The sequence below is a fragment of the Balaenoptera borealis genome, assembly GCF_965194805.1.
Source record: "Balaenoptera borealis genome assembly, chromosome: 4".
In the NCBI taxonomy this organism is placed as follows: domain Eukaryota; kingdom Metazoa; phylum Chordata; class Mammalia; order Artiodactyla; family Balaenopteridae; genus Balaenoptera; species Balaenoptera borealis.
Genome location: NC_138861.1, coordinates 51333433 through 51358371, shown reverse-complemented (window position 1 = coordinate 51358371; position 24939 = coordinate 51333433). Strand labels below are relative to the sequence as shown.

At 39.2% G+C, this 24939-nt stretch overlaps 2 long non-coding RNA genes across 2 annotated transcripts in view; both read left to right on the top strand.

Moving 5' to 3' along the window:
* The window catches only part of LOC309628318, a 519843-nt gene that overhangs the window by 8944 nt on the left and 485960 nt on the right, over positions 1-24939 (top strand). The window lies entirely within an intron of this gene.
* On the top strand, positions 653-6760 carry LOC309628316. Its single transcript, XR_014244412.1, has 2 exons — positions 653-693; positions 1139-6760. It is a non-coding gene; the product is annotated as an uncharacterized lncRNA (long non-coding RNA).

Here is a 24939-nt window from a genome sequence, read left to right as displayed (position 1 = left end):
AGTGCACCACAGCTAGCCGGGAGGGAGTCCGGGGAAAAGTCTGGACCTGCCTAAGGGACAAGAGACCATTGTTTCGGGGTGCACAAGGAGAGGGGCTTCAGAGCACCACCTAAACGAGCTCCAGAGATGGGCGTGAACCTCGGCTATCGGCACGGACCCCAGAGATGGGCATAAAACACTAAGGCTGCTGCTGCAGCCACCAAGAAGCCTGTGTGCAAGCACAGGTCATTATCCACACGTCCCCTCCCGAGAGCTTGTGCAGCCTGCCACTGCCAGGGTCCAGTGATCCAAGGACTACTTCCTTGGGAGAACACACGGTGCACCTCAGGCTGGTGCAATGTCATGCTGGCCTCCGCTGCTGCAGGCTGGCCCTGCATTCCATACCCCTCCCTCCCCCTGGCCTGAGTGAGCCAGAGCCCCCTAATCAGCTGCTCGTTTAACCTTGTCCTGTCTGGGTGGGGAGCAGATGCCCTCAGGTGACCTACATGCAGAGGAGGGGCCACATCCAAAGCTGAACCCCAGGAGCTGTGGGAACAAAGAAGAGAAAGGAAAATCTCTCCATGCAGCCTCAGGAGCAGTGGATTAAATCTCCACAATCAAATTGATGTACCCTGCATCTGTGGAATACCTGAATAGACAATGAATCATCATAAAATTGAGGCAGTGGACTTTGGGAGCAACTCTAGACTTGGGGTTTGCTTTCTGCATCTAATTTATTTCTGGTTTTATGTTTATCTTAGTTTAGTATTTAGGACTTATTATCATTGGTAGATTTGTTTGCTCTCTTCCTTTTGCTTTTATATATATATTTTTTTTTCCCTTTTTTCCTTTTGTGAGTGTGTATGTGTATGCTTCTTTGTGTGATTATGTCTGTATAGCTTTGCTTTTACCATTTGTCCTAGGATTCTGTCTGTCCTTTTTTTTTTTCTTTTAGTAAAGTTTTTAGTGCTTGTTATCATTGGTGGATTTGTTTTTTAGCTTGTTTGCTCTCTTTTTTCTTTCTTTCTCTCTTTTTTTATATTATTTTTTAATTTTTTTATTTTTAATAATATATTTTTTATTTTTTATTTTAATAACTTTATTTTACTTTATTTCATTTTTCTTTCTTTCTTTCTTTCTTTTCTCCATTTTCTTCTAGGCTGTGGGGCTGGGTGTCAGGCTGGAGCCTCAGAGGTGGGAGAGCCGAGTTCAGGACATTGATCTAGAGGCCTCCCAGCCCCATGTAATATCAAATGGCGAAAGCTCTCTCAGAGATCTCCATCTCAACGTGAAGACCTAGCTCGACTCAATGACCAGCAAGCTACAGTGGTGGACAATCTATGCCAAACAACTAGCAAGACAGGAAAACAACCCGACTCATTAGCAGAGAGCCAGCCTAAAATCATAATAAGTTCACAGACACCACAAAAGACACCACCAGATGTAGTCCTGCCCACCAGAAAGACCAGATCCAGCCTCATCCACCAGAACAAAGGCACCAGTCCCCTCCACCAGGAAGCCTACACAACCCACTGAACCAACTTTAGCCACTGGGGGCAGACCCGAAAAACAAAGGGAACTATGAACCTGCAGCCTGCAAAATGGAGGCCCTAAACACAGTAAGTTAAGCCAAATGAGAAGACAGAGAAACACACAGCAGATGAAGGAACAAGGTAAAAATCCACCAGACCAAACAAATGAATAGGAAATAGGCAGCCTACCTGAAAAAGAATTCAGAGTAATGAAAGTAAAGATGATACAAAATCTTGGAAATAGAATGGAGAAAATACAAGAAACATTTAACAAGGACCTACAAGAATTAAAGCAAACAAATTCTCTAAAAATTCTCTAGAAGGGATCAATAGCAGAATAACTGAAGCAGATGAATGGATAAGCGACCTGGAAGATAAAATAGTGGAAATAACTACAACAGAGCAGAATAAAGAAAAAAGAATGAAAAGAATTGAGCACAGTCTCAGAGACTTCTAGGACAACATGAAATGCACCAACATTCGAATTATAGTGGTCCCAGAAGAAGAAGAGAAAAAAAAAAAGGACTGAGAAAATATTTGAAGAGATTATAGTTGAAAACTTCCCTAATATGGGAAAGGAAACAGTCAATCAAGTCCAGGAAGTGCAGAGTCCCATACAGGAAAAATCCAAGGAGAAACACGCCAAGACACATATTAATCAAACTATCAAAAATTAAATTCAAAGAAAATGTATTGAAAATAGCAAGGGAAGAGCAGTAAAAAACATACAAGGGAACTCCCATAAAGTTAACAGATGATCTTTCAGCAGAAACTCTGCAAGCCAGAAGAGAGTGGCAGGACATATTTAAAGTGATGAAAGAGAAAAACCTACAACTAAGATTACTCTACCCAGCAAGGATCTCATTCAGATTTGCCAGAGAAATTAAAATCTTTACAGACAAGCAAAAGCTAAGAGAATTCAGCACCACCAAACCGGCTTTACAACAAATGCTAAAGGAACTTCTCTAAGGAGGAAACATAAGAGAAGGAAAGCACCTACAATAACAAACCCAAAACAATTAAAAAAAGGGTAATAGGAACACACATATCAATAACTACCTTAAATGTAAATGGATTAACTGCTCCACTAAAAGGCATAGACTGGCTGAATGATACAAAAACAAGACCCGTATTTACGCTGTCTACAAGAGACCCACTTCAGACCTAGGGACACATACAGACTGAAAGTGAGGGGATGGAAAAAGATATTCCATGCAAATGGAAATCAAAGGAAAGCTGGAGTAGCAATTCTCATATCAGACAAAATTGACTTTAAAATAAAGACTATTACAAGAGACAAAGAAGGACACTTCCTCATGATCAAGGGATCAATCCAAGAGAAAGATATAACAATTATAAATATTTATGCACCCAACATAGGAGCACCTCAATACATAAGGCAAATGCTATAAGCCACAAAAGGGGAAATTGACAGTAACACAACAGTACTAGGGGACTTTAAGACACCACCTTCACCAATGGACAGATCATGCAAAATGAAAATACATAAGGAAACACAAGCTTTAAATGATACATTAAACGAGATGTACTTAATTGATATTTATAGGACATTCCATACAAAAACAACAGAATACACTTTCTTCTCAAGCTCTCATGGAACATTCTCCAGGATAGATCATATCTTGGGTCACAAATCAAGCCTTGGTAAATTTAAGAAAATTGAAATCGTATCAAGTATCTTTTCTGACCACAATGCTATGAGACTAGATATCAATTACAGGAAAAAAATATGAGGAAAATACAAACACATGGAAGCTAAACAATACACTACTAAATACCAAGAGATCACAGAAGAAATCAAAGAGGAAACCAAAAAATACCTAAAAACAAACGACAATGAAAACACAACAATCCAAAATCTATGGGCTGCAGCAAAATCAGTTCTATGAGGGAAGTCTAGAGCAATACAATCTTACCTCAAGAAACAAGAAACATCTCAAATAAACAACCTAACCTTACACCTAAAGCAATTAGAGAAAGAAGAACAAAAAAAAACCCCAAAGTTAGCAGAAGGAAAGAAATCATAAAGATCAGATCAGAAATAAACGAAAAAGAAATGAATGAAACAATAGCTAAAATCAATAAAACTAAAAGCTGGTTCTTTGAGAAGATAAACAAAATTGATAAACCATTAGCCAGACTCATCAAGAAAAAAAGGGAGAAGACACAAGTCAATAGAATTAGAAATGAAAAAGGAGAAGTAACAACTGACACTGCAGAAATACAAAGGATCATGAGAGATTACTACAAGCAACTATATGCCAAGAAAATGGACAACCTGGAAGAAATGGACAAATTCTTAGAAAAGTGCAACCTTCCGAGACTGAACTAGGAAAAAATAGAAAATATAAACAGACCAATCATAGGCACTGAAATTGAAACTGTGATTAAAATCTTCCAACAAACAGAAGCCCAGGACCAGATGGATTCAAAGGTGAATTCTATCAAACATTTAGAGAAGAGCTAACACCTATCCTTCTCAAACTCTTCCAAAATATATGAGAGGGAGGAACACTCCCAAACTCATTCTATGAGGCCACCATCACCCTGATATCAAAACCAGACAAAGATGTCACACACAAAAAAACTACAGACCAACATCACTGATGAACATAGATGCAAAAATCCTCAACAAAATACTAGCAAACAGAATCCAACAACACATTAAAGGGATCATACACCATGATCAGTGGGGTTTACCCCAGGAATGCAAGGATTTTTCAATATAAGGAAATCAATCAATGTGATACACCATATTAACAAATTGAAGGAGAAAAACCATATGATAATCTCAATAGATGCAGAAAAACCTTCTGAAAAAATTCAACACTGATTTATGTTAAAACCTCTCTAGAAAGTGGGCATGGAGGGAACTTACCTCAACATCATAAAGGCCATATATGACAAACCCACAGCCAATATCATCCTCAATGGTGAAAAACTGAAACCATTTCCACTAATATCAGGAAGAAGGCAAGGTTGCCCACTCTCACCACTATTATTCAACATAGTTTTGGAAGTTTTAGCTACAGCAGTCAGAGAAGAAAAAGAAATAAAAGGAATCCAAATCAGAAAAGAAGAAGTAAAACTGTCACTGTTTGCAGATGACATGATACTATACCTAGAGAATCCCAAAGATGCTACCAGAAAACTACTAGAGCTAATCAATGAATTTGGCAAAGTAGCAGGATATAAAATGAATGCACAGAAATCTCTTGCATTCCTATACACTAATGATGTAAAATCTGAAAGAGAAATTAAGGAAACACTCCCATTTACCATTGCAACAAAAAGAAGAAAATACCTAGGAATAAACCTACCTAAGGAGACAAAAGACCTGTCTGCAGAAAATTATAAGACACTGATGAAAGAAATTAAAGATGATACAAACAGATGGAGAGATATAGTACGTTCTTGGATTGGCAGAATCAACATTGTGAAAATGACTCTACTACCCCAAGCAATCTACAGATTCAGTGCAATCCCTATCAAACAACGAATGGCATTTTTCACAGAAATAGAACAAAAAATTTCACAATTTGTATGGAAACACAGAAGACCCTGAATAGCCAAACAATCTTGAGGGGAAAAAAACAGAGCTGGAGGAATCAGGCTCCCTGACTTCAGACTATACTACAAAGCTACACTAATCAAGACAGTATGGTACTGGCACAAAAACAGAAATATAGGTCCATGAAACAGGATAGAGAGCCCAGGGATAAACCCACACACATATGCTCACCTTATCTTTGATAATGGAGGCAAGAATATACAATGGAGAAAAGATAGCCTCTTCAATAAGTGGTGCTGGGAAAACTCGACAGCTCCATGTAAAAGAATGAAATTAGAACACTTCCTAACACCATACACAAAAATAAACTCAAAATGGATTAGAGACCTAAATGTTAGGCCGGACACTATAAAATTCTTAGAGGAAAACATAGTCAGGACACTCTGTGATATAAATCACAGCAAGATCCTTTTTGACCCACCTGCTAGAGAAATGGAAATAAAAACAAAAATAAACAAATGGGACCTAATGAAATTTAAAAGCTTTTGCACAGCAAAGGAAACCATAAACAAGATGAGAAGACAACCCTCAGAATGGGAGAAAACATTTGCAAACGAAGCAGCTGACAAAGGATTAATCTCCAAATTATGCAAACAGCTTATGCAGCTCAATATCAATAAAGAAGCATCCCAATCCGAAAATGGGCAGAAGACCTAAATAGACATTTCTCCAAAGAAGATATACAGATTGCCAAGAAACACATGAAAGGATGCTCAACATCACTTATCATTAGAGAAATGCAAATTAAAACTGCAATGAGGTATCACCTCACACCAGTCATCATCAAAAAATCTACATACAATAGATGCTGGAGCGGGTGTGGAGAAAAGGGAACCCTCTTGCACTGCTGGTGGGAATGTAAATTGATACAGCCACTATGGAGAACATTATGGAGATACCGTAAAAATCTAAAAATAGAACTACCATGTGACCCAGCAATCCCACTACTGGGCATATACCCTGAGAAAACCATAATTCAAAGAGACATGTAGCACAATGTTCATTGCAGCACTATTTACAATAGCCAGGACATGGAAGCAACCTAAGTGTCCATCAATAGATGAATGGATAAAGAAGATGTGGCACATATATACAATGGAATATTACTCAGCCATAAAAAGAAACGAAATTGAGTTATTTTTAGTGAGGTGGATGGACCTAGAGACCGTCATACAGAGTGAAGTAAGTCAGAAAGAGAAAACAATACCATATGCTAACACGTATATATGGAATCTAAAAAAAAAAAAAAAAAATATATATATATATATATATATATATATATATATATATATATATATATATATATATATATATATATATTCTGAAGAACCTAGGGGCAGGAGAGGAATAACGACCCAGACATAGAGAATGAACTTGAGGAAACGGGGAAGGGGAAGGGGAAGCTGGGACAAAGTGAGAGAGTGGCATGGACATATATACACTACCAAATGTAAAATGGATAGCTAGTGGGAAGCAGCCACATAGCACAGGGAGATCAGCTTGGTGCTGTGTGACCACCTAGATGGTTGGGATAGGGAGGGTGTGAGGGAGACGCAAGAGGGAGGAGATATGAAGATATATGTTTATGTATAGCTGATTCACTTTGTTATACAGCAGAAACTAACATACCATTGTAAAGCAGTTATACTCCAATAAAGATATTAAAAAATAAAATAGAATAAAATAAAAATTTGAATTTAAATTATCAAAGACTAGATCTGGGCATCATAAAGGAATTTTTTTCATCAGTACCTGTTGCTTGATTTCTTAAATGTACCAAATACCTTAAAATTTTCTATGCAAGTGGTAAATTTCAGGTAGATATTTAAAAAAAAAATTCTCAACAGATTCGCTATTGGCAATACAGCAAAAACCATTTTATCATCTATTTAAAACGTTAATATTCTGCATAGTGATGAAAATTGAAATTGATGACTTCAGTGATGGATATAGGTTTTCCTGGTGTATAAGAAGATGACATTGTATCCATTTCTTTAAATGCATGTATATAAAACTTTTTAAGAATATATTTTACAATTAAGTTTTTTTCAGAGCTCTAAATGAGCTTTGTGCTTATTTTTCTAAGAGCTAGAAAGTTTGGAACTAAAAGTAAAAACAGCGAAAAAAAGTTTGTTGTAAACTTTTTCCATATGTAGGTAGTTGATTTGTAAGAGTCCTGGTGCACCACCTGGTTCCATGCTGAATCTTCCCCACAATTGGTTTGTTTTGTTCCCCCAAATTGCAATCCAGTTATCTGAATAATAGCTATTGTTTCTGAGTACTTACTAAATGTCAGTTATATTTCTTAGTTCTTTTCATAAATCAAATCATTTAAACTCACAGCAGCATTATAGGTATTTTGCAGATGAGGGAACTGAGGTCCAGAGAGCATAAGTGACTTGCAAAGGGCTATATGGGTAGCAAGTGGCAGAGCTAGAATTTTACCACAGGTAGACTTGGCTTTACAGGTTGTGATTTGCTTCTTTATTGCACAGCCTCTGAAAAAGTCAGGTGCTGACCTCCACCTCAAACTCAGTATTCAGGGAACTTATCCAATTGCGTGGACCCTCTCCAGTGACATATGTGCGAGGAAGAAAAGCGGAACTCCCTTTCCTTGGGTCAGGTCTGGGTCAGCTGTGTATCTGCTGGCACCACTGGGGCTTGGACAGCAAGTTCATTCTTAAAGTGAGCTGCAATTGCTTTCTTCTATAGCAAGGTTCACACCTCAGCCTGTCTTTGTTAAACCACCTGCATCCCTTTTCTCTTCTTGGGGTTTTGGTGGTGATTAACTACTTGACTTCTGCGAAGACAAACTGATTCCCACTGACAAAGTAGTTGGTCACCTAGAAAAAAACCTCCTGATGCTGTGTTAAATTGACCATTCCCTTCCCTTTTTTATCCCTATGAATTGAGAGCCACTGTAGTGATAGAGCAGCAGGGATGACAGAACATGGGGACATTGCCAGCTGTCTCAATAATGGCCCTGCTACTTTGCTCAGCCATCAACTCTTTCCTGATGCTCTCCCAGGGAAGCAGCAGGCCCTGAGGTCTCAGCCTGGGAGAGAGGTGCAGAATGAGGCTTCATGCTGGGAGTGAAGATTATGCTCTGAGTGGCATTCCTGCAGAGGCTTTAAATGGTGCCAATTTGGGATGGATTTGTCCTGGAGGGATTTGGTCTGCTAAATTCCACCTTCTCTTTCAGTGAACACCGGTGATTATCTCTGAGTGCCCCTAGAGGCAACTTCCCACGTTTCAGATACATGTGGCTCCATCCAGGAGCTCATTGCTCTCAGCTTGTTTATCGTGGGCTGTTCACTCTGCCTTCCCGATCGCTTCATCTTCCTGAGCCATTTACGCCACTTGTGCTTATGGTCTCAGATTCATGCTGAAATGCTTTGAAAATGCAAGGGAAAACAAAGGTTTAAGCCAGTGGGTAGGGAAAATCACTTAGACATCTTTTGACTTAAAAACTGCTATAAAAACTTATGTCATTATTTTTCCCAAGGCTTAAAATAACCTCACTGACACCATGCTGGGTAAAAGGTGCTCAAGTTCACAGCGTGCCTTGGCTGACACCAGTCAGAATCATATCCAAGGGAAAAAGCATGACGGATGGATCAGCTCCTGGTGCAGTATCTCAGCCCTGCTTGCTTGATAATTGTCAGGTAGAGATTTCCTCATGCCATAAATAGAAAGCTATTTATTTAACTTTTCTGTGAAAGAGAGAACTCTGGGATTATATACTGTTCCAAATGCCCCCTGGTAAGTAAAAACAAATGGAATCCAAATTAAGTTTTATATTGTCATCTCTGGTATTTATGCAATTTGTGTGAAAATGTTGGAAACAGATCCCCTTGGACGTTTTTGGCTCTAGGCATGTTGTATAGGCAATAGTTGATTATTTTCTCATTAAACACAGTGTTAGCTTCTTGTTCCATTTACTCCCAGAAGGCAGAGCTGCAGCAGAGATGGAGTAGAGACTCTGGGGAGATGAATGTAAGGACGAAGAACTCTTGCCCTCTTCATTTATTCTATTTACAGCAATAGATTCCTCAGATCCTTCCGATGGGAATGAAACTGGAGATATATTAAGAGATAAATAGTGTTTTTATGAGGAAAGGTCAAGGAATATAGAGAAGAAAAAATCAGGAATTAATTTTTTTTTTACTATATTAATCATTGTTTTTCTGGTTAAGCCAGAAAAATTTGCAGCAGTAGAATTAAATAGAAATGGCATTCATTCATTTTTTCAGCAAGCACTTATTGAATGTCCCACTGTGTGCCAGGCACTAGAGTGGATGAAAAGACTTAATCTTTGACCTCAAGGAATGTGCAGCTCTGAATAGATGAACATCAAATGAATGGTAAACAATAAGCATCTTGCATTTCTTTCTCTCTCTCTCTCTCTCCATATATATATATATATATATCTATATATAGATATATCTATATATCTATATATAGATATATATAGATATATATATAATTTTTATACATATATACATATATAATACACACGTAATTTTTTTTTTGTCCAGACAGTAGAATTGAAAACTAAATACAGTTGTCCCTTGGTATTCTCTGGGGGTGGGAATTGGTTCCAGGACCTTGAAGTTACCAAAATCTGCAGATGCTCAAGTCTCTTATATAAAATGGTGTAGTACTTGCATATAACCCACACACATCTTCCTATATACTTTAAATCATCTCTAGATTACTTATAATACCTACTACAATGTAAATGCTATGTAAATAGTTGCTGGCACATGGCAAATTCAAGTTTTGCTTTTTGAAACTTTCTGGAAATTTTTTCCCCAAATATTTTCAATCCATGGTTGGTTGAATCCATGGATGCAGAACCTATGGATATGAAGGGTCAATTGTAAATAGAATCAGGTCTTAGAAACCTTAACTCCTCCACGTAGAAGCCTCTACTCTCTCCACCCGCCCCCACCCACTGTCCCCTTATGACCTAAACCACACAGGTAAAGGTTTTGACTTAAAAGGTACTCTACATGCTCATTTCAAAGTGCAGAATGTTATAATAGGAGCTTAGTGCTCTAAGACACTGTCTCAGGAACCCCTTTAGCCCTTCACTTGGAGAACCCAATCAATGCTGGTGTTGTCTAGAGAGGTGCACCTTTCCATCTGGAGCTAGTTTTTTTGTGTCTTGAAAACCTTACTTGGCTCTCCTGTCTTGCTTTGTTTTGCTTATATTCCTAAAAATTCATGACTTTATTGTTATTTTTTCCCCCTGCTTTCACTTTCATCAGGCAGCTTTTTTAATCACAGAGTTCATTTGGCTGATAGTATCAGATAATTTAGCAGTAGTTTAAAGAGACAGGGTTTGTTTATTTCACACAACAAGAAGTTCAGGGGTAGGTTGTTCAGCACTGCTATGATACTTCAGTGATGTCATCAGGCACCAAGCTTCTTCTATAGTTTGCTCTGCCATCCGTTCTATGTATGCCTTTATCCTCTTGCTTATGGGCTCGTGGTTACAAGGTAGCTGTTGCACCTCCAGGCCAAATGTTTGCATTCCAGTCAGAAAGTTGAGGAGGAAGAGAGAAGCAAAGGGCTATGCCAGCCAAATGTATCCCCTAACCCTTTTTTCTTCAAATCAGGAGATGCCAAGGCTCTCCCAGAAATCCCACCTAATAAAAGCTTATATCTCACGGTCAATAAGGCAGGCTGGGGCATCTGAGGATGGTCGTAGGTGTTGGGTTGCTAAACCAGCGAAGGAATGGCTACACTGTGCCCTTAATTCTTTTTTTTTTTTTTTTAAAGAGAGTTTCTAACAAAGGCCCTTTTTTAAAAAAATTAATTTTATTTATTTATTTTATTTTTTGGCTGCGTTGGGTCTTTGTTGCTGAGCGCGGGCTTTCTCTAGTTGCGGTGAGCGGGGGTTACTCTTCGATGCGTTGCACGGGCTTCTCATTGCGGTGGCTTCTCTTGTTGCAGAGCACGGGCTCTAGGCGCGTGGACTTCAGTAGTTGTGGCTCACGGGCTCTAGAGTGCAGGCTCAGTAGTTGTGGAGCACAAGCCTAGTTGCTCCGCGGCATGTGGGATCTTCCCAGACCAGGAATCGAACTTGTGTCCCCTGCATTGGTAGGTGGATTCTTAACCACTGTGCCACCAGGGAAGTCCCCCTTAAGTTCTTAAACTGTAATACATGCTGTATTCAAATTTTCAGAGGTAGCCTATAGGGAAAACCTGAGAAAGGATTGGGGAAAGCAACTCTGAGGTGAATTAATATTAGACCTAAACTAATGTTGGTACATGATGGTGTTCTCTCATCTAACCAAAAAAGTGATTTCCAAAAAACATCAAAACTTTTTAAGGAAAAATTTATTGGGACTTTAAAAAAATAAGGTTCTTGAAACTAAAAGGACATAAGCAAACTTTCTTCAAGTTTCATCATAGATTCCTATAGGAACCAACTAAAAATAAAATGTAAATGTGAAGCTGGTGAACTTAAAGATATCTGAGCACTGATTTCTGTTAGGCTCACCTTGATTTCTTTAAGGTTCAGGGGATTTGGGTTGTTGTAATTTTCTAACACATAATATTCATAATGTTATCAATAATGTCTCATAACCAGAAGATATACATTTGCTGATGAAATGAACTGCTATTTTTTCTTCAAAATTAGATGAATCACAACGATTTGCCTTTTATTGCTAGAGTACAATGAAATCAACAAGAACATCTAAATTTTCTATTTTTTGGCATTATTCCAGATACCTTTGTTATAAAAGCATTTTCACAAGACTTTATGTGCCCTATTAAATTTACAAATGTGAGATTTTTATAACCTGTATAGTATCCTTCTCTTTTCCTGCATCTGACTTTGTCTTTCTTTGCACCAAGAAAGATAGTGCTTTAAGACCCAGAGAGATTAAATCTGAGAGTGACATCTTCTTGTGCACTCCCATCCGTCACATCAGAGAACCCAATTATCTTAGTGATCATTGACTAACTACTGGTAAGAGAATCTCTAAGATGTTGTCCTTCCAAACCAAGGGCCGAAGTATAAATAAAGCTTCCAACTAACCAAAGCAACCTATAGTTTCAGCCTCTATTTGCAAAGAGATCCTTTAAAAGTTTGCTGCTCTGTTTTACTGCTTACTTTTTCAACAGAACCAATACCAGGGAGTGATCACTTGTCCACTGTGAAGAGCTGCTAGTGCTTGTAATGGCGGCAGCATATCACCAGGCTTACATGTACTGTTTCACCCCTGGCCTCACAGAGAGGGAATTCAGGAGGTCAATCAAAGGGAGATAACAGAGCCTTGTCTATGACTAGAATAAAATAAATTCAGGGCCTCTAAGCAAAGAAGGTAGGGTGAATTTTTCCTCATAGGACATGTATACCTACAGTCATGCAAATTCAGACCTGTAGGACTGATAGGTTTATTTGCCCTGAATCGCTAGGAGTGAAACTTTCCAAATCTCAGCTTTGGTAATGTTTTTTCCCAAAGAGCAAAAAAATCACTTTGGGAGTGAGTGAGGGAGAGAAGAGAAGAGAAGAAGTTTAAGAACTGAGCCTTGGGATTGAAAGCCCAGAGATAAACCCATGCACCTATGGCCACCTAATCTATGACAAAGGAGGCAAGAATATACAATGGAGAAAAGACAGTCTCTTCAATAAGTGGTGCTGGGAAAACTGGACAACTACATGTAAAAGAAAGAAATTACATCACTCCCTAATACCATACACAAAAATAAACTCAAAATGGATTAAAGACCTAAATGTAAGGCCAGATACTATAAAACTCTTAGAGGAAAATATAGGAAGAACACTCTCTGACGTAAATCACAAGATGTTTTTTGATCCACCACCTAGAGTAATGAAAATAAAAGCAAAAGTAAACAAATGGGACCTAGTTAAACTTAAAAGCTTTTGCACAGCAAAGGAAACCATAAATGAAATGAAAAGACAACCCTCAGAATGGGAGAAAATATTTGCAAACAAAACAACTGACAAGGGATTAATCTCCAAAATATATAAACAGCTCATGCAGCTCAATATCAAAAAAACAAACAACCCAATCCATAAATGGGCAGAAGACCTAAATAGACATTTCTCCAAAGAAGACATACACATGGGCAAGAGGCACATGAAAAGATGCTCAGCATCACTAATTATTAGAGAAATGCAAATCAAAACTACAATGAGGTATCATCTCACATCGGTCAGAATGGCCATCATCAAAAATTCTCCAGACAATAAATGCTGGAGAGGGTGTGGAGAAAAGGGAACCCTCCTACACTGCTGGTAGGAATGCAAATTGGTACAGCCACTATGGAGAACAGTATGGAGGTTCCTTACAAAACTAGAAATAGAGCTACCATATGACCCAGCAATCCCACTCTTAGGCATGTATCTGGAGAAAACCATAATTCAAAAGATGCATGCACCCCAGTGTTCATTGCAGCCGTATTTACAATAGCCAGGTCATGGAAGCAATCTAAATGTCCATTGACAAAGGAATGGATAAAGAAGATGTGGTACATATATACAATGGAATATGACTCAGCCATAAAAAGGACCAAAAGAGTGACATTTGCAGAGATGTGGATGGACCTAGAGACTGTCATACAGAGTGAAGTAAGTCAGAAAGGGAAAAACAAATATTGTATAATGTTGCCTATATGTGGAATCTACAAAAATGGTAAAGATGAACTTATTTGCAAAGCAGAAATAGAGTCACAGATGTAGTGAACAAACTTATGGTTACCAAGGGAGGAGAGAGTGTGGGATGAATTGGGAGATTGGGACTGACATATATACACTACTATGTATAAAATAGATAACTAATGAGAACCTACTGTATAGCACAGGGAACTCTACTCAGTGATCTGTGGTGACCTAAATGGGAAGGAAATCTAAAAAAGAGTGGATATATGTATGCGCATGACTGATTCACTTTGCTGTACAGCAAGAAACTAACACAAAATTGTAATGCAACTATACTCCAATAAAAATTAATAATAAAAAAAAAAGACCTGAGACTTGGGGCATAGTGATATTTCAAGGTTGAGAAGGGAAGGAATATTCAGCAATGCTGTATTTCTTATAGTTTAAAATAAACAAAAGTGCATTGTTTGTAAATACCTAAGGCTTTAATAAGTAGGTTCTTATTAAAAAGGAGGCATAGAAAAGTGCAACTATGCATCCAACCCCTAGAGCAAGTGAAAGATGGAATTAAGCTTAGAACTTAGGACCATGGTTCTATCTGCTAAGAGTAATACAGTATCCATTTTCTTATTTGTGATCATCTATTTTTTGTGACAAGCACATCACTGAATCACTAAAACCCCCCATCATCTCCTTACTTTAGGTCTCTTGAAGAACATTGATGTTCATAAAGTCATTTAACAAAGACTTATTAAGTCTCTGCTTTTTCTGAGCATGGTGCAAGGTCTGAGCAGATGAAGATGAATCAGACATGTCCCTTGAGATGTGACCTGTAGGAGTTCACATATGGAAGAGGACTCAAGGACAGACACAGAGCAATGATTAAAATACAGAGTGATCTGGACCCCAGTGAAGGAGATTTAGACCAGAATAGTGACATGGTGTAGTAGAATGGTGAAAGGCATGAACTCTGACATCAGACTCCCCAGGTTCAACTCCTGGACTCAGCTTAGCAGCACTATGACCCTAGGCAAGTAACTTAGTCTCTCTGTGTCTTAATTTCCTTACTTGAAATATAGGTATAATAATAGTACTTACCTCTTCTGTGGGGAATAAGCAATGCAACATATCTAAAGTACTTCCAACATTGACCGCTACACAGCAAGTGCTATGTGACTATTATTATCATTGTTACATGGAAGCCCCAAAATAAGGGAGATCAACTTTCCTCTGGTGGTGAAAATTTCATAGACTAGATGACATGATATGGGTCATGAAGAATGAGCAGAAGTTATCAAAGAGGGAGAGGGACACTCCAGGAAGACAGAGAAGCAAGTGCAAAGGTACAGTAAATCAGTGTGGCTGATGCTGCCTGGGTCTGGCGTGTGGGAGGGAGAGAAGTTGAAATTAAAGTTATGGTATAGGCCTCATATGCCATGCAAAGGAGTTTGGACCTTAAAATCCTATACATAAAGAAGAAACTGAATCCTCCTAAATAAGAGTCACAGAACCTGATTCGTGCTTCTGAAAGCTCACTATGGAACCATCATAAAAAATGGACTGGAAAGGTGCAAGTTTGGAAGAAACGTTCAACCAGCATTTGTTCATTGATTACTAAGTTCTGGGTGTCAGAAATAAAAATATGTGTAGGAAATTGACTCTCCTTTTAAAGATCTGGAACCTATCTGAGGAGGCATTGATAATATACTTAAAGCTAGTATAGTTCGATAAGTGTTCTTCTATAGTATGATTGAAGCAATATAAGAGCACTAGGGAAGGAAAATTAATTTTGCTAGGGAGGTTGGAGTAGGTATAGGGATCAGGGCACATTCCCAGGGAGATGGCACATTAATGCATAATCACGTGGTGTGTTCATGGACTAGATCACATCAAGAGTGGTTTGAGATAGCACGTGACTGGAGAACAAGTAGAAAGGAAAAATGAAAGTTTGAATGCCATATGAATTAAGGCTGGCCTTATTTAATGGGGAGTATGGAACTACTGAAGATTTCCAAAATGTGGGAAAGGCATTATAGTTGTGCAAGAAATCTTGGGCTTTAGAGACTGACAGACTTGAGTTCAAATCCCAGTGTAGCAATTGCAAATTGTGTGACCTTGGCAAGTTCACAAAGCCCTTCTAAGCCCCAGTTTCCTCATGGGTCTGATAATAGGACCTACTTTGTCTTGTAAGGTTTAGTGAGGATTAAATGAGTAAATAAATAAATGGAAAGTACTTGGAACAGTGCCTGGGAAGTACTTACCACTAAATAAAGAATTGTCATTATTTTAGTTATATCTGTGCTTTTGAAAAGTAGTTCTGGCAGGGGCGTAGTAGCAGAGAGATTAGAATCAGGAAGACTGGTTAGGAGGTCGTAAAAGTCCAGGTAAATAGAGTGGGCAGCAATGGGCAGGGGCAGTGTCTCTGAACAGGCAAGATCGGATGTATTTGAGGTACATTTCAGTGACAGAGGGGACAGGGTAGGGCTGATTGGAAGATGGTGGGAGAGCGGATGGGGAGGAAAAACAGAGAGTGAGGTTTTGGCTAAAGATGATTCAGCTTTTTCAGCTGGGTGCTTAAACAGATGGTGAGGCCGTTACTTGAGATACCAAACAGGAGAAACTGTAGGTTTGGGAAAAAAAAAATAAATTAGATTTATATGTAAACAGCCAGATGGAGGGGTGGGGTGGGGGACAGATGGAAGCACATGTCTAGAGAAGAGAAGAAAGGTATAGCTGGAGAAAGATATTTTGAAATGATTTATATAGAGAGCAAGGGTCAGCAAACTTTATCTGGAAAGTGCCAGATGGTGAATATTTTAGGCTTTGGGGACAATATAGTACCTGCTGCAAACTACTTGACTGCCATCTTAGTACTGTAGCAGCCAAATACAAAACCTAAATGAATGCGGGCAGCTGTGTTCCAATAAAACTTTACGTAATAGCCTGCTAGCTAGATTGGCCTTTGGGTTGTAGATGGCTAGCCCCTGTTATAGGTGGTAAGGACCCAAGAGTGGATGAGCTTGTGTAAGGACAGGGAGTAGACCCAGTTGGAGAGAGCTGACACTGGAGCACAGGGAAGCACCACCACTCAGGGCGGATGGATGGAGAGGGGCCAGTGAAGTTATGGTTGGGGGTGGGTTGTCCTAGCTATAGGTCTCCTTAGTATCTTCTTCGTAGCACAAGGATTTGTTGAAGACACTGCAACTAAACATTCATGCCCTGCTTAATTAATCTTAAGGGAAGGCTTGTCGGGAGGTGGTAAAGAAAGGGAGAGTGATGTTAGCATTTTAACAAGTGTTCCAGAATGCCCACTTTACGAGGTTTAACCTCACATGTCCTGAACAAACTTTCATTATCCCTCATCTTTTTGCCTTACATTTTATATTCCCTTCCCCTCCCTCTCCTTCCAACGTTGCTTCTTCTCCTCTCTCACTCCCCACCCTGATGTGCCCACCACAATACCAGGTGGGTACGATGATAATCATCGAGCTGGCTATTATGAGCGGTATAAACAAATGACAAATCTCTGGGTGCAGGAAAGGTAACAAGAGGCTGATCAGTAGGTCTAGTTATCTTTCCTTCATGTTTATTGCAGTCTGGTGCAGTTATTTCTAAGGGTCTGACATTGATCGACAGCTTCTATTAAGGCCTATCCAGGGCAGCTGGATTGAACAGATACATTAAATAAAGCAGTTATTGCTTTTCATTGCCTTTCCGTAAAATATCACTGCTAAATAGCTTCTGCCATCAGATGCAGTTAGGTACATGGTTTTAATTTGAGGGACTGCTTTATAACACTGCACAATTGACACTGGCCTTTGTTTCCCCTACAATAATGATTGTGTACATCCTGGAGAATTGATGGGCTGTCCTCTGAGGTGGTGTCGGGAGGGGGCCGGAGAATGAGACCCTGGCTTTGTTGTTCTCCCTCTCTCTCTTTTCACACATGCCAGGTTTGTCACTTGTTTGCAGCACGGGCAGGAACAATGTCAAGCGAGGGCCCTTATCTCAGGATGTTGTAATGTAGGGACTGTAAGCCTTTGCCTGGAGACGAGATAAGCGCAACCTTACAAGCCTGGAGGAAGCCAGGGTGCGGGGTTGGTGTGTGACAGGGACAACAATGGAGAGCTGTCAGCGCCTGTTACAGCTCTTTCTCGTGCCACAGGAATATATGCATGTGGAACGGCGCATAACAAGCGTGAACATAAAAGTCTGGAATGTTCATCTAATAATGATGTATTTGGAACAGGATTATGCTGCCCAATGATATTCTTGTTTTATCTCTGGGCTAAACGCTGGGGCAGCTGTGTGCTTTGGCACAGTCTTCTGTCCCTCCTTTTGTGTCCTGCATATTAATCTTTTATTGAAGTAATTAAATGTGTGCTTAATGGCAATGAGCTGGCAGAATGAATGTACAATTGAATTAGCAGTTATGACTGGGAGCATGCTACAAAATGAACTAAATGCAATTACTGTAGGCATTTCTTTCTCCAAGTCAAATCTGGCTACATGACATGACTTAATTAGAGGTGGTTAGATACACTTACTCCCTGATCCTCTAGTGGGCTGTCTGAATTTCGGTTAGAGCTGCCACCCACCCCTATCGTTGCCCCTGGCCCTGCACTTATTCAGCCTCTGCTCAGCAAAGACTCCTTCCAGATCCAGCTCTCCTGCCATGAAGATAAGGTGTGACTTTTCATAGACAAAACAGGAGCTAATGGAGACATCTTCAGCAGGTTCTCCCTTGGTAAAATCTCTGGTGATCACTGGTCCAGCTGTTTGTTCAGGTGAGTGAGGGCCAAAGCCACAGCAAGACCTGGCATAGTTTGTGAACTGAGAGAGGGCAAGTGCCCGTCTATCAACAGCGCAACGTTCCTTGGAGAACGAACTACACTTTAAAGCCTTAGTTGTCAGCCACTGACGTGACTCCTGGGTAGAGGGCCACCCCTGAGTTCAGAAGCGTCCAGCAGAGGAGACCCGAGCAGGTTGTTAAGTTCTTGAGGTCATACTTAGGCAAGAACTGAATGTGGGCAACACATTGCTCCATGGAGAACTCTAAATAAGAAGAAATGCTAATGTGTTATGCCATCTTTACTTAGAGCTTTTGTAATGACTCCTAAATATTAGTTACATTAATGGTTACATCCTGGCTGCACAAGAGAATTCTCTGGAGCGTTTAAAAAATACTGATAGCTAAGCCCCACCCTTAGAGATTTAATTGTCTGGGATGGGGTCAGGATATTGCTAGTTTATTAAATCTCCCAGATGATTCTAATTCTACCAAGGACTGAGAAGCACTAACTTAGAATAACTTTACTTTTAAAATTTTATTAATTTGCTCTCTTACCTCTCTTTTTATAGTGCTCCTTGGTGCTCTGCAATATTTTCTGGGAGGGAGAGGGAACTTGAGTAATGGTGAATGTCAGTAGATCATAATGGGGTAATAGATAGTACTTGCCTTAATCTGATATACAAAGCTATAGGTTCTTCTCATCCCTATGTTGAACCCGGGGCTACTTTGGAAACACGGTGCTAGGATTTATAATTCTATCAATTCTTGACCTCCCAGATCTGTCCAACAAGCAAGGCCTCTCATTAGTCGTGCCCCCTGTTTTGCTTAGAGTTATTTACCAAGAGTCCAATCAATATTCTATGACCAGACAGTTGGATGTGAAACTCTCATCAATCCATTCCATTTTTCTTTTCTCACAGTGGCGGATGGAAACAGGAGGGACAACTCTCTTTAAAATGGAAGGCAAAACCTATCGCCACTTTTGAACACCTAAAATATACATTTTGTTTTATTTTTTTCAGAGCGTAATGAGGCAGGGTCCCTGGTCAGTGGGAGCTCCTGGGTCTATTTTACAGCCTTCATTCTCTTTCCCAGGGCCATAAATGAAACCCTTTCAGCCCTAATGACCACAATGACTTTCCTCGATCATGTTATTGCTACTTTGGCACATTTATTGCTTTCACATGCACTAATGGATGAGTTTGGATATGTTAACAATTTATATATCATTTGATCCTAAAAAAGAAACCCAACCAAACTAACTTAGCCCTCACGATTGAGTAGCTTTTAAGGAGTATAAATGAATTTAATGCTTTAGAGAGAGCTTCTGTAAATTATGAACATGACACCTATTACATTAAGCTGCATTAAGCATTAATACATCTTCATTACTGGCAGGTTGCCAAAACCTCCAAGGTTGAAAAAGCTGCCTGAAAATGTTCAATGTGACAGTCACCTAGGCTAAGATTGACGGTTCTTTTTGGGGGTATGTGAGGGATATCTATTGACTAGGTCCCACTTCCACTTCCAGACAAAGAGATGTCAGTGGTGTCAACCAGAGTTCCCCAAAGGCTGAATTTAATGGCCAGGCAAGAACTTCTGTACCCTAGTTGTGCTATTCAGTTGCCATTACTGGAAAATGTTCTTGAGTAGGGAGATGCCAGGTGTTCCAACCTTTTAAGCTAAAAGATTGAGTGGGGGGCGTAATGTTTCTTTCTCTGAGAGTTACATGTAATTCTTATTATCATCTCATAGTATGAAATCATTAACAATACTGTTGGTAATAATCATTACCTTTTCCTTTTTTTATTATTATTTTTTAAAATTTATTTTTGGCTGCATTGGGTCTTCATTGCTAAGTGCGGGCTTTCTCTAGTTGTAGTGAGCGGGGGCTACTCTTCATTGCGGTGTGTAGGCTTCTCATTGTGGTGGCTTCTCTTGTTGCCAAGCATGGGCTCTAGGCATGCAGGCTTCAGTAGTCGCAGTACGTGGCCTCAGTAGTTGTGGCACCCAGGCCCTAGAGCACATGGGCTTCAGTAGTTGTGGCACGTGGGCTCAGTAGTTGTGGCATGCGGGCTCTAGGGCACAGGCTCAGTAGTTGTGGTGCATGGGCCTAGTTGCTCCATGGCATGTGGGATCTTCCCAGACCAGGGCTCTAACTCGTGTCCCCTGCATTGGCAGGCGGATTCTTACCACTGCACCACCAGGGAAGTCCGAAGCTACCTTTTCTTGACTATTTACTATGTACCACCACTGCTAAACTATTTGTGTACTTTCTTCCATCTAATCCTCTTAATGGTCCTGAGAGTTAAATATTATTATTTATTGCCCAAGGGTACAGTATTAGTTTTCTAGGGCTGCTATAAGAAAATATCACAAACTGGTGACTTAAAACAGCAGAAGTTTATTTTCTCACAGTTCTGGAGGTTACAAGACTGAAATTAAGGTGCTGGTGGTATCATGCTCTCTCTGAAGTCTCTAGGGGAGAATGTGTTTCATTCCTTTCTCTTAGCTTCTGGTATTGCTGGCAATCCTTGGCATTTCTTGCCTTGTAGATGCCTGCTGCCAATATCTGCCTTGGTGTTCACATAGTTCTCCCCGTGTGTGTCTGTCTTTTCTTCTTATGAGCACATCAGTCATATTGGATTAAGGGATCACCCTACTCCAGAATGCCCTCACCTTAACTAATTACATCTGTAAAGATCCTGTTTCCAAATAAGGTCATATTCTGAGGTTGAGAGAGAGTAAGAGAGAGAGAGAGACAGGTGTCCTGGGTGGGAAAACAACTAAACAGTTGTGACACTTGTAGCATATTCTGTGTGACAAGAACAGTGGGTTATAATTGGGACTGCTAGAGTCTTACTAAATGTGGACATGTGTCTTAGGCTCTCAGAGATTCTATAGGCTTAGCTGTATTCTCAGTCATTTTGAGTGAGGTTATAAGTCAATGCCTTCAGTAACTGTAGATCTTAACATGTGCCTTGAAAGGTCCAGGAGTTAGTTTGACCCTAAGTGTGTGGTCCATAAACAAAGAAATGATTTCTTTTGATGAGGGCAAAAATCTCCAGCAGAAGTTGGTTGAGCAGAGGTCAGTGTATTTGACCAAACATTTATTCAGCATTTGCCCCACTGATGATAAGAGGATGGGCTCCCTGACTGACAGGAAGAGACAGAGGAAAATTAAACTAGGTTACAGGTGCACCGATAGAAACACGTGTGGAACATAGTGAGGGCACAGACAATGAGGTGACCTGGGGAGTTAGACCAGACTGCCTGGACCGCCCTGGTTCAAATCTTGGTTCTACCAGTTTCTGGTTGACAGTTTAAGGTAAGTTATATATGACCTTTCTAAGTCTCAGTTTCTTAATGCATAATTGGGATAATAGTATTGACTTTATAGTGTTATTTTAAATATTAAGTGAGAATTAATAACGACTTTTTTTGGTCGTGAGTGGCAAACATGTTGCAGTTAGTTAAAGCATAAAAGGGAATTTGTCAGCTGATAGGACTTGAATGTCCACAAGTACATTTGGCTTCAACCACAGAACATCCAGGTGTTCAACGATTCCACCAAGATACTGTCTTCATCTTTGGTTCTGACTTCTTCACAGACCTCGTAGGTTTTCCCAGTGCAGTGGCAAAAAAGGCCTAACAGCAGTTCTAGGCTTTTATCCTAACAGTGGGAAGTGAATACTGCTCTACTACTTGTTCCTGAAAAAGTCCTGGGTAGGAATCTTGTTGACTAGACTTGGAAAATGTTATTCATCCTTGACCAGGAGTTGAGAAAGGAGTTGGGAACAGCCACTGGGGGAGCAGTGGTTGATGCTGGGCAGGTGGAAAACACATGTGTACCATGTAGACATGGAGAACACATGACTCTTATGGGCTCCGGGAAAGTTATCTATTACTTATTGCCTATTATTATCTGTAACTATTATTTAAACCAGCCCTACTAGGTGCTAATCCTGTCCCTAAGTAAACCTGGGCTTCCAAATATGGAGGCAGTCATCAATAGAATGTGACGAATAGCTGAATTTGAGATAGAGAATTAAAAGAGCTCAAAGTGTTCATTTTGTAAGAAAAAAGTCCAGAGAGGCACAAATCTCACCCATCTCTCAGCTATTTGTTCCATAAAATATAAAGAAGAAAAAAGGAATTATTGAATTATGTTTCAGTGTAGTCATGATTTTTTCTTCTTAAACAACTTTATTTTTCCATTATAGAAGGAATAATACCTGAGTTATGTAGTACTTAGTATGTGCCAAGTGCTGTTCTAACTGGTTTATTTATATTAATTCATTTAATCCTATGAGATTGGTTCTCTTATTGCCATTTCACAGAGTGAGACATCTGAATCATAGAGAAGTAAGAAACTTGCCTGAGGTCATGCAACTAGTAAGTGATAGAGCTGGGATTCCAATCAGGCAGTCTAGCTTGGGAGACCATGCTCTTTACTAATATACTATATATGCTCATTTCAGAAAGTGTGAAAAATATAAAATAGCAAAAAGAAATCTCTCCTTATCCTACTGATGAAATACAAATACTAATAATTTAGTATATTTCTCCTCTTTTATTAAAAAAATCCATAGGTTATATATTTTTGCATTGTTAGAATTAAATTGTGTGATGTTGAATACTTTTGTATTGCCTTAATTTCCTTACATTCCATAAACATTTCCCTCATTATCATATAGTTATTTTAAATAGTTTTTTTCTTACTTAAGAAACTAACAACATATTTTTAATGATTATGATGAATTAGATAAATTCCATTATAATTTCATGGAAATACGTTTTACTACTTAGTAAATAGTACAATCAAATAATTGAAACCATAATGACAGAAATTATTTGGTTTAATTACTTCAAACAAATACAAAACAATTGGTAATTTATATATCTCCTTACTTCCTTTTCCAGCAAACAATGGGCCTATCTAAAACAGAACTTGGCTAGCCGTCACTGATGTTAACTCTACTTACTTCTCTACAAAATACCGATGAGGCAATTGTGAGGCTTGACAATGTCAGAATCTTTGATGAATTTCTATATCCTAAGTTTTCTATATATTGGTATGGTGAAATAATTAGTACCTTACTTAAAAAAGTTTTTTTATTGGAGTATAGTTGCTTTACAATGTTGTATTAGTTTCTACTGTACAGCAAAATGAATCAGCTATACGTATACATATATCCCCTCTTTTCTGGATTTCCTTCCCATTTAGGTCACCACAGAGCACTGAGTAGAGTTCCCTGTGCTGTACAGCAGGTTTTCGTTAGTTATCTATTTTATATATAGTATCAATAGTGTATATATGTCAATCCCAATCTCCCAGTTCATCCCCCTTGGTATCTGTACATTTGTCCTCTACATCTGTGACTACTTCTGCTTTGTAAATAAGATTGTCTATACCATTTTTACAGATTTCACATATATGCGTTAATATACGATATTTGTTATTCTCTTTCTGACTTACTTCACTCTGTAGGACAGTCTCTAGGTCCATCCACATCTCTATAAATGACCCAATTTCATTCCTTTTTATGGCTGAGTAATATTCTATTGTATATATGTACCACATCTTCTTTATCCATTCCTCTGTTGGTGGACGTTTAGGTTGTTTGCATGTCCTGGCTATTGTAAATACTGCTGCAATGAACATTGGGATGCATGTGTCTTTTTGAATTATGGTTCTCTCTGGGTATCTATTTTATACATAGTAGTGTATATATGTCAGTCCCAATCTCCCAATTCATCCCACACTCTCTCCCCCCTTGGTAACCATAAGTTTGTTCACTACATCTGTGACTCTATTTCTGCTTTGTAAATAAGTTCATCTCTACCATTTTTGTAGATTCCACATATAGGCAACATTATACAATGTTTGCTTTTCCCTTTCTGACTTACTTCACTCTGCATGACAGTCTCTAGGTCCATCCACATCTCTGCAAATGTCACTCTTTTGGTCCTTTTTATGGCTGAGTCATATTCCATTGTATATATGTACCACATCTTCTTTATCCATTCCTTTGTCAATGGACATTTAGATTGCTTCTATGACCTGGCTATTGTAAATACGGCTGCAATGAACACTGGGGTGCATGCATCCTTTTGAATTATGGTTTTCTCCGGATATATGCCTAAGAGTGGGATTCCTGGGTCATATGGTAGCTCTATTTTTAGTTTTGTAAGGAACCTCCATACTGTTCTCCATAGTGACTGTACCAATTTGCATTCCTACCAGCAGTGTAGGAGGGTTCCCTTTTCTCCACACCCTCTCCAGCATTTATTGTCTGGAGAATTTTTGATGATGGCTATTCTGACCGATGTGAGGTGATACCTCATTGTAGTTTTGATTTGCATTTCTCTAATAATTAGTGATGTTGAGCATCTTTTCATG